This window comes from Heterodontus francisci, chromosome 28 (genome assembly GCF_036365525.1).
Source record: "Heterodontus francisci isolate sHetFra1 chromosome 28, sHetFra1.hap1, whole genome shotgun sequence".
Lineage (NCBI taxonomy): Eukaryota > Metazoa > Chordata > Chondrichthyes > Heterodontiformes > Heterodontidae > Heterodontus > Heterodontus francisci.
In genome coordinates, this window is record NC_090398.1 from 20,342,034 (window position 1) to 20,352,234 (window position 10,201).

Genomic DNA, 10,201 nt, shown 5'->3' on the forward strand with positions numbered 1-10,201 from the left:
ATTCTCCCTCATATTTTCCACTCCCCCCTGCATCTCTTACACAAAATCTTAGATCTGTGGCCCCTAGTCCTCATAGCATCAACTAATGGGAACAGCATTTCTTTATCGATCTTATCCAAACCTGTCATAATCTTGGTAAAATTGTCGCTATGAGGAAAGATTGGTTCGTCTAGGGTTGTTTTCCTCAGAACCGAGGAGGCTGAGGGCTGACTAATTGAGGTGTATAAAATTATGAGGGGCCAAGATAGAGTAGACAGGAAGGACCTGTTTCCCCTCGCGGAGAGGTCACTTACTGAGGGCACAGATTTAAGGTGATTGATAGAAGAATTAGAGGGGACGTGAAGAAAATATTGTCCAACCAGAGGGTGGTGGTGTCTGGAATTCACTGCCCGGATCAGTGGTGGAGGCAGAAACGCTCAACCCATTTAAAAGTTACCTGGACCTGCAGCTGAAATGCAGTAACCTGCAAGGAGCAGATGCTGGAAAGTGGGATTAGATTGGGTGGCTAGTTTTTTTATCAGCTGGCGCAGACATGATGGGCTGAATGGCTTCCTTCTGTGCTGTAACTTTTCTATGGTTCTAAACCTCTATCGAGTCTCCACTGGACATAATCTTCCTTAGATACTGAGGTGGTGCCAGAGGACTGGAGAATTGCAAATGTTGCACCCTTGTTCAAGAAAGGGTGTAAGGATGAGCCCAGCAATTACAGGCCAGTCAGTTTAATGTCGGTGGCGTAAAGGCTTTTGGAAATGATTTATTTTATTTGTTTGGAGGATGTGGGCGTTGCTGACTAGGTCAACATTTATTGCCTGTCCCTAATCGCCCTGAGTGGCTTGCTGGGACATTTCAGAGGGCAAATTGTGCTGAACTTATTGCTGGAGTTTTTTGATGAGGAAACAGTGCGTTGATGAGGATAATGTGTTTCATGTGATGTACCTGGACCTCTAAAAGGCATTTGATAAAGAGCCACATAACAGGCTTGTCGGCAAAGTTAGAGCCCATGGAATAAGAGGGAGAGTAGCAGCATGGGTCTGAAATTGGCTGAGTGTTGGTTTCTCAGACTGGAGGAAGGTATACAGTGGGGTTCCCGAGGGATTTTTGTTAGGATCACTACTTTTTCTGATATATATCAATGACCTTGACTTGGGAGTACAGGGCACAATTTCAAAATTTGCGGATGACACAAAACTTGGAAGTATTGTGTACTGTGAGGAGGATAGTGATAAACTTCACAAGGACATTGACAGGACAGTGGAATGTGTGGACAAGTGGAAGATGAAACTTAATACAGAGAAATGTGAAGTGATACATTTTGGTAGGAAGGACGAGGAGAGGCAATATAAAATAAAGGGTATATTTCTAAATAGGGTGCAGGAGCAGAGGGACCTGGGGGTATATGTGCACAAATGATTGAAGGTGGCAGGATAGGTTGAGAAAGCTGTTCAAAAGCAGCGCAGTGGTTAGCACCGCAGCCTCACAGCTCCAGCGACCCGGGTTCAATTCTGGGTACAGCCTGTGTGGAGTTTGCAAGTTCTCCCTGTGTTTGCGTGGGTTTCCTCCGGGTGCTCCGGTTTCCTCCCACAACCAAAAGACTTGCAGGTTGACAGGTAAATTGGCCATTATAAATTGCCCCTAGTATAGATAGGTGGTAGGGGAATATAGGGACAGGTAAGGATGTGGTAGGAATATGGGATTAGTGTAGGATTAGTATAAAGGGGTGGTTAATGGTCGGCACAGACTTGGTGGGCTGAAGGGCCTGTTTCAGTGCTGTATCCCTAAATCTAAATCTGACAGGTACATGGACTTTATAAGTAGAGATATTGAGTACAAAGGCAAGGAAGGAAGTTATGGTAATCCAGTATAAAACACTGGTTTGGCCTCAACTCGAATATTATGTCCAGTTCTGGGAACCACACTTCAGGAAAGATGAGTAGAGAGTAGAGATTAGAGAGGGTGCAGAGAACATTCACGAGAATGGTTCCAGGGATGAGGAACGTCAGTTACATGGATAGATTGGAGAAGCTGGGTATGTTCTTCTGGAGAAGAGGAGATTTGATAGAGGTGTTCAAAATCACGAGGCGTCTGGACAGAGTAAATGGGGAGAAACTGTTCCTGTTAACAGAAGGATTGGGGTGGCACAGTGGCGCAGTGGTTAGCACTGCAGCCTCACAGCTCCAGCGACCTGGGTTCAGTTCTGGGTACTGCCTGTGTCAAGTTTGCAAGTTCTCCCTGTGACCACGTGAATTTTCGCCGGGTGCTCCGGTTTCCTCCCAAAGACTGGCAGGTTGATAGGTAAATTGGCCATTATAAATTGACCTTCGTATAGATAGGTGGTAGGGGAATTGAGGGAAGATGGGGATGTGGTAGGAATAAGCGATTAATGTAGGATTGGTATAAATGGGTGGTTGATGGTCGGCACAGACTCGGTGGGGCGAAGGGCCTGTTTCAGTGCTGTATCTCTAAATAAAATAAAATAATAAAAATAAAGAAAGGATCAAGAACCAGAAGGAACTGATTTAAACTGATTGGCAAAAGAAGCAACGGTGACATGAGGAAAAACTTTACTTTGCAGTGAGTGGTTAGGATCTGGAATGCACTCGCTGAGAGTATGGTGGAGGCAGATTCAGTCATGGCTTTCAAAAGAAACAATTATCTGAAGAGAAAAATATTGTCGAGGAAAAGGCAGGGGACGAGGTGAGTTGCTCTTGCAGAGAGCTGGCATGGACACAATAGGCCAAACGTTCTTCTGTGCTGTAACCATTCTAATTTTCTTGATCACACCCAGATACATATTGTGTATGTGGGGAGATATATTCATAAAGTAGCAGAATTCAATATCAACACTTTGCACATCCAAAATATTAAACACAGATCTGTGAATAAAAATGTTGTAATTCTACCAGACCGTGTAAAGCTGATTGGTGGATCATTTAATACAGTAATGATCACCTACTCCAAAATTCCCTGCAGAATATTTACTGCCTCAGAAATAAGGCTGTTTTTGACCTGCACAACATGAATAACTCTAAGGAATGGGCACTTTTAAAAATTCTTTGATGGGATGAAGGCATCGCAAGCAAAGCCAGCATTTGTTGCCCATCCCGAAATGCCCTTGACAACTGAGTGGCTCGCTGGGCCATTTCAGATGGCAGTTAAGAGTCAACAAAATTGCTGTGGGTCTGGAGTTACATGTAGGCCAGACCAGGTAAAGATGGCAGATTTTCTTCCCTTAAGGGCATTCGTGAACCAGATGGGGTTTTTTTTACGACAATCGGTGATAGTTTCATGGCACCATTACAGATTCAGTTGAAGATTTTTATTAGTTCATTGAATTTTACTTCCACTAGCTGTTGTATAGTTCAGTGACATTATCATTACACCACCATCTACCCCACTTCTAGTGCAGAGTCTTGGTGATGGGCGTCCATCTGGAACAGGGCGATGGAGCTCAGCGAGACTGACTGGGCAGCTGTCTGGGTCATACCTGATGTGGAGGGTTGATCGTAACACTCGGGAAATGCTCAATCCCAGAGCTGACAGCTGTTATACTGATGGGAGGAGGGACTGATATCCTGTTTCACTAGGCAACATTCTCTTTTTTTAGTATTTCTGTCCAACCCTCATGTTAATATTAACTTTATTACAGAGAATCAGAATCTGGGAACGCCTGTCACCACCATGGCTGAAGGTCCAAATAGGGGAGAAGATCCAACATCTTCAAGAAGAATGAGAATGGATACAGGGAGGTTCACAAAATACTTTAAAATATCATCTCTGACCTGATCTTGTGCAAGAACCTGCAGCTCTCACAGCAAGAGAGAACAGGATGGGCTGAGCAAAAAGAGGGAAGTGAGTGACTATCTAGAGGGACATCGCAGTCATAGGTGGAGGGAGCCCCTGAGTACTGGAACTGTTTAGTAGATACATGCTATTGGGGACTGAAAGGTGGAAAGAGATAGTTGCCTGGAGAAGGATCCTCCTGTGCAACAGTATGACACGAGGGCGCAAGAGGTCACCATGAGTGGGTGGGGGTGAGAGGCAGGTGGAGCAGAGGAACAGGAGAGTGTAGTGGTGGGAGATTCTATAGTCAGGAGGATTTTTTTAAGTTGCTTTACAGGATGTGGGCGTCGCTGACCAGGCCAGCATTTATTGCCCATCCCTAATTGCCCTTGAGAAGGTGGTGGTGAGCTGCCTTCTTGAACCGCTGCAGTCCATGTGGGGTAGGAACACCCACAATGCTGTAAAGAAGGGAGTTCCAGGATTTTGAACCAGTGACAGTGGAGGAATGGCAATATAGTTCCAGGTCAGGATGGCTTGTGACTTGGATGGGAATTTGCAGGTGGTCGTGTTCCCAAGCATCTGCTGCCCTTGTCCTTCTAGGTGGTAGAGGTCGCGGGTATGGAAGGTGCTGTCCTAGGAGCATTGGTGAGTTGCTGTAGTGCATCTTGTAGATGGTACACACTGTTGCCAACACTGTGTGTTGGTGGTGGAGGGGTGCCAGTCAAGCAGGCTGCTCTGTCCTGGATAGGGTTGAGTTTCTTGAGTGTTGTTGGAGCTGCACCCATCCAGGCAAGTGGAGAGTATTCCATCACACTCCTGATTTGTTCCTTGTAGATGGTGGACAGGCTTTGGGAAGTCGAGAGGTGAGTTACTAACCAAAGGATTCCCAGCCTCTGACCTGCTCTTGTAGCCAGAATGTTTATGTGGCTGCTGCAGTTCAGTTTCTGGTCAATGATAACTCCCAGGATGTTTATAGTGGGGGATTCAGCGATGGTAATGCCGTTGAATGTCAAGAGGGGTGGTTAGATTCTTGCTTTTTTGAGATAGTCATTGCCTGGCATTTGTGTGGTGCGAATGTTACTTGCCACTTATCAGCCCAAGCCTGGATGTTGTCCAGATCTTGCTGTATTTCTACAGACTGCTTCAGTATCTGAGGAGTGACGAATGGTGCTGAACAATTTGCAATCATCAGTGATCATCCCCACTTCTAATCTTATGATTTGAAGGAAGGTCATTGATGAAGCAGCTGAAGATGGTTGAGCCTAGGACACTACCCTGAGGAACTCCTGCACTGGTGTCCTGGAGCTCAGATGATTGACCTCCAACAACCATAACCATCTTCCTTTGCGCTAGGTATGACTCCAACCAGCAGAGAGTTTTCCCCCTGATTCCGATTGACTCCAGTTTTGCTGGGGCTCCTTGATGCCAAACGACCTTCTATGCTGCCTTGATGTCTAGGGCAGTAATTCTCAGCTCACGTCTTCAGTTGAGCTCTTTTGTCCATATTTGAACCCAAGCTGAAATGAGGACAGGAGCTGAGTGGCCCTGGCAGAACCTAAGTTGAGCATCACAGAGCAGGTTATTACTAAGCAAGAGCCGCTTGATAGCATTGTCAACCGCACCTTCCATCACTTTACTGATGATCGCGAAGAGACTGATGGGGCGATAATTGGCCGGGTTGGATTTGTCTTGCTTTTGATGTAGAGGAAATACCTGGGCAATTTTCCACATTGCCGGGCAAATGCCAGTGTTGTGGCTGTACTGAAACAGCTTGGCTCAGGGCGCGGCAAGTTCTGGAGCACAGGTCTTCAGTACTATTGCCTGAGTGCTGTCAGGCCCATAGCCCTTGATGTATCCAGTGCCTTCAGTCGTTTCTTGATATCACACAGAGTGAATCAAATTGGATGAAGACTGTCATCTGTGATGCTGGGGACTTCAGGAGGAGGCCGAGATGGATCATCCACTTGGCACTTCTGGCTGAAGATTGCAAATGCTTCAGCCTTATCTTTTGCACTCTTGTGCTGGGCTCCCTCATCATTGAGGATGAGGATATTTGTGGAGCCACCTCCTCCAGTTAGTTGTTTAATGTCCACCAGCATTCACGGCTGGATGTGGCAGGACTGCAGAGCTTAGATCTGATCTGTTGGTTATGGGATCGCTGAGCTCTGACTATCGCATGCTGCTTACGCTGCTTGGCATGCAAGTAGTCCTGTGTTGTAGCTTCCCTTGGTTGACACCTCATTTTGAGGTCTGCTTAGTGCTGCTCCTGGCATGCCCTCCTGCACTCTTCATTGAACCAGACTTGATCTCCTGGCTTGATGGTAATGATAGAGTGGGGGATATGCCGGGCCATAAGGTTGCAGATTGTGGTTGAGTACAATTCTGCTGCTGCTGATGGCCCACAGCGCCTCATGGATCCCCAGTTTTGTGTTGCTAGATTTGTTAGAAATTTATCCCATTTAGCACGATGGTCGTGCCACAGAATGCGATGGCGGGTATCCTCAATGTGAAGACAGGACTTTGTCTCTACAAGGACTGTGCTGTGGTTACTCCTACCAATACTGTCATTGACAGATGCATCTGCAACAGGTAGATTGGTGAGGACAAAGTCAAATATGTTTTTCCCTCTTGTTGGTTCTCTCACCACCGGCCACAGACCCAGTCTAGCAGATATGTTCTTTAGGACTCGGTCAGTAGTGGTGCTACCGAACCACTCTTGGTGATGGACATTGAAGTCCCCCACCCAGAGTACATTCTGTACCCTTACCACCCTCATTGGTTCCTCCAGGTGCTGTTCAGCATGGAAGAGTCCGGATTCATCAGCTGAGGGAGGGCGGTAGGTGGTAATCAGCAGGAGGTTTTCTTGCCCATGTTTGACCTGACGCCATGAGACTTCATGGGGTCTGAAGTCGATGTTGAGGACGCCCAGAGCAACTCCCTCCCTACTGTATACCACTGTGCCGCTACCTCTGCTGGGTCTGTCCTGCCGATAGGAGAGGACAGACTCGGTGATGGTGGTGTCTGGGACAGTATCTGTAAGGTATGATTCCATGAATTTGACTGTGTCAGGCTATTGCTTGACTAGTCTGTGGGACAGCTCTTCCAACTTTGGCATTAGCCCCCAGATGTTAGTAAGGAAGACTTTTCAGGGTTGGATTTGCCCTTGTTGGGTCCGGCACCGAGGTTTATTCCGGGTGGTCAGTCCAGTTTCATTCTTTATTGACTTTGCAGCAGTTAGATACAACAGAGTGGCTTGCTGTGGGTCTGGAGTCACATGTAGGCCAGACCAGGTAAGGACAGCAACTTTCCTTCCCTAAATGGCATTAATGAACCAGATGGTTTTTATGACAATAAATGATATTTTCATGGCCGTCATTAGACTAGCTTTTCATTCCAGATTTATTATTTGAATTTAAATTCCACCTTCTGCCGTGATGGGATTCGAACCCATGTCCCCAAAGCAGTACCCTGGGTCTCTGGGTTATTCGTCCACTGACAATACCACTACGCCATCGCCTTCCGCAATATAATTACCTTTGATGTTCTGCTTCTTCATTTGGTGTCTAGCTCCTCATACTAACTCTGCAGAACCTCCTTCCTTGTCCTGCCTGTATCATTGGTACCTACATGTGTTAATCTGAGTTCTTTTTGCCTTCAGTCTGGTTCAGTAAATATACTGAGTCGGATGTGTAGGTAAAATCAATTACTTTATTTGCACAGTCGCCAGCGGACTTACTCTGAGAACAGCGGCACTGACTCCACCAGAGTCTGTCGGGTCCCCCCCAGAGTAAGTGAAGTTTGTGATACAGGTACCACTGTTTATACATTAAGATTCATGCTACACCTCCTTGTTTAACCAATCAGTGCAGTACAATTCAACTTCACCCACGTGGTGACATGCAGTACATCTGTTACTGAGGTTACAATACACTCCATTCTCAATACATACTTGTTACTAATAAAATATTGTTTTGTACCAGCAAGATAAAACAAAGTGGATAAGCAAGCTAATTAACAAGAGCATAGGAATCATCAATAACCATGCTGGTCTCACTCCCTACATAGATCATGAGTCCGTCTCGACCTTGTGACAAGTAATTGCGGCGCATCCTGCTATCTCTATTAGATGTACATTCCTGAGTGTTTCGTGCCGTCTGCAGCAACATCAAGTAGTGGCAGTTCACGAAGATAAGAGGGGCCTAGCACTTCTTATCACTCACACAGGGATGGACATCCTTTGATTCATATGAGTCCATCTACTTCAAACCACAGGGAGTCATACACTCAGGCCATAAAGAACAGATGTCCTTGCAATTACCAGTGTCGGCTAGTCTTTACTGTCTCACACGCTCCGCCTTTACTTTTAACTATTTCATTGTGGTTTCTGCCACTTAAAATCAAAGCTCAGCAAAGCTACTATTCCTAACTTGGCTATATTTCCCATTAAGCATAGTGCCATACCTTTCTGCTCACTTCCACATTCCCCCCTTTTATCATTCTATGATAACCTTCCCTCTACCGATCAACTTGTATATGATTATATATCGTCACTAGGATTATATGGATCTATTTACTCAAATAACATTTAAACAGTAAAATATAAAAGCAAATAAAGAAAAAACTCAGCAACTGCTGAATCTGAAGGGTAGGCTGAGCCACCCTCTAACAAGGGGGCGTGTATTAGCCTGGTCATTATGTTTTTCATTCTAACTTTTCCCTAGGATTGTCATGTCTGGGTGATAAGAAGAGTGCTGTTGAAGTACAATGTCTCTCTCTCTCTGTACCAGCTGCAAGGCCAAGTTGCCTCTGCAGCCCTGAAGTTATGAAGTCATTTCTGATAAGCTGTCCCTCCCTGCAGCACAGAAGCTAGCTTGTTAGCAATACATGACTGATTAATTGTTCCATCTTAAATATTCCCATGTAATTCTGTTCTTAAAAATTCTAAAATCTAAATTCTGTTCTCACAGTCCCTAAATTCTGTTCTCACAGTCCCCCCTTTGATTCTTCAAAACATGTGTAAAAATCATTCTCTTGATCCCACCTAGGTGCCTTTAATGGTCTCTATTTGTCTAGAAACAGTCTTCAACACCCAGAGGGGTCGCACTCAATACGTTGCCTGCTTGTGCCATAATAGGGGCCTGCGGGAACTCTGTAAAGGCATAAGTTTTGCAGGGGCTTCAACTATCTGCTTACAAAATAAAAGATGGTACACTTGTACAATTACAATTTCACTCGCAAAGCATAAGCAGTGTAATATTGAAGAAAGCACAATTTAACCATCACTATTACATAATCAATCAATTGTGCGAACATAATACAGTCGCAATTCCATTCTTAGAGTATACTGATCATTCACTAACTCATTTTAACAATATATGAATAGGTTATACATTTACCCTTTTATGGCATAACTAATTGTCCCTCCTTTGACAGAGCAAGTTCGAACACTAATTGCTTTTTCGGGTAGCTGTCCAACCTGTGTTCATACATCCTCTTACATTGCCTAATTAATTTCTAAAGTTGCCAAATTAAGTATGTCACATCTAACACCATGATACCCAAAACCACTATCAGGACATGGGAGATAATTCTAAACCAGGGGTGTATCTGCACGTCTGACCCCCAGTTCCATAAGTCCTCCTGCCAGGTAGAATCATTTATCTCGTCAATCTCATCTTGTTGCATCTTCGACTGTTGTTCCAAATTGTATTACACTACAGCAATGACTTCTAGCTGCTGTCTCTCCTTACCCAAGCGTGTGGGCAATGGCTGAATAGTCAAATCCACCTTAAAACTTTCTGTCACAGTTATTGTTTCTGTCTTTTGCTTATGTATCTGTACCAACGCCATCTTCCCTACTCGGGTTGGTATTTGTGGGTTGAACCAAAATGTACTGTTGCTCACCGGGCAGGTCCGTTTATGTCCCTACTGGTACTCCTTCGCTGTGTTGGTTAAGCGATATCTCCCCTTTCCCATATAGGCCACATGGGTTAGCTCTGACAATGCTTTCCTAGTCTCCATGGTGTAATTTACAGTGGCATTAAACCCACATTTTGATTCTGCCGTTTTATATTTAGGATGAGGACATATGATCATCTGGTTTTCCAGACTACACTCAGACAATGGACAATATTGTTCCAATTACCTCTTTTCCAATTTCCATAACATAGGGTAAAATATCATTGTATTTTATGTAATCTTTTCCCCTTATCACTCCTGTATTTTCTACTTTGTATAATTGCATCCCTAACTTATCTCTCAGAATTACAGGTATTCCCAACACTACTCCAATACTCATAGATCCTTTATTTACACATTCCTGATCTTTCCATACTTTAAATTTTCTGATTTGGCACCTGGTAATGTTATCATGAGTGTGACTAGTTAAGTATTCCAACTGGGTGTCATTGATCCAAACTGG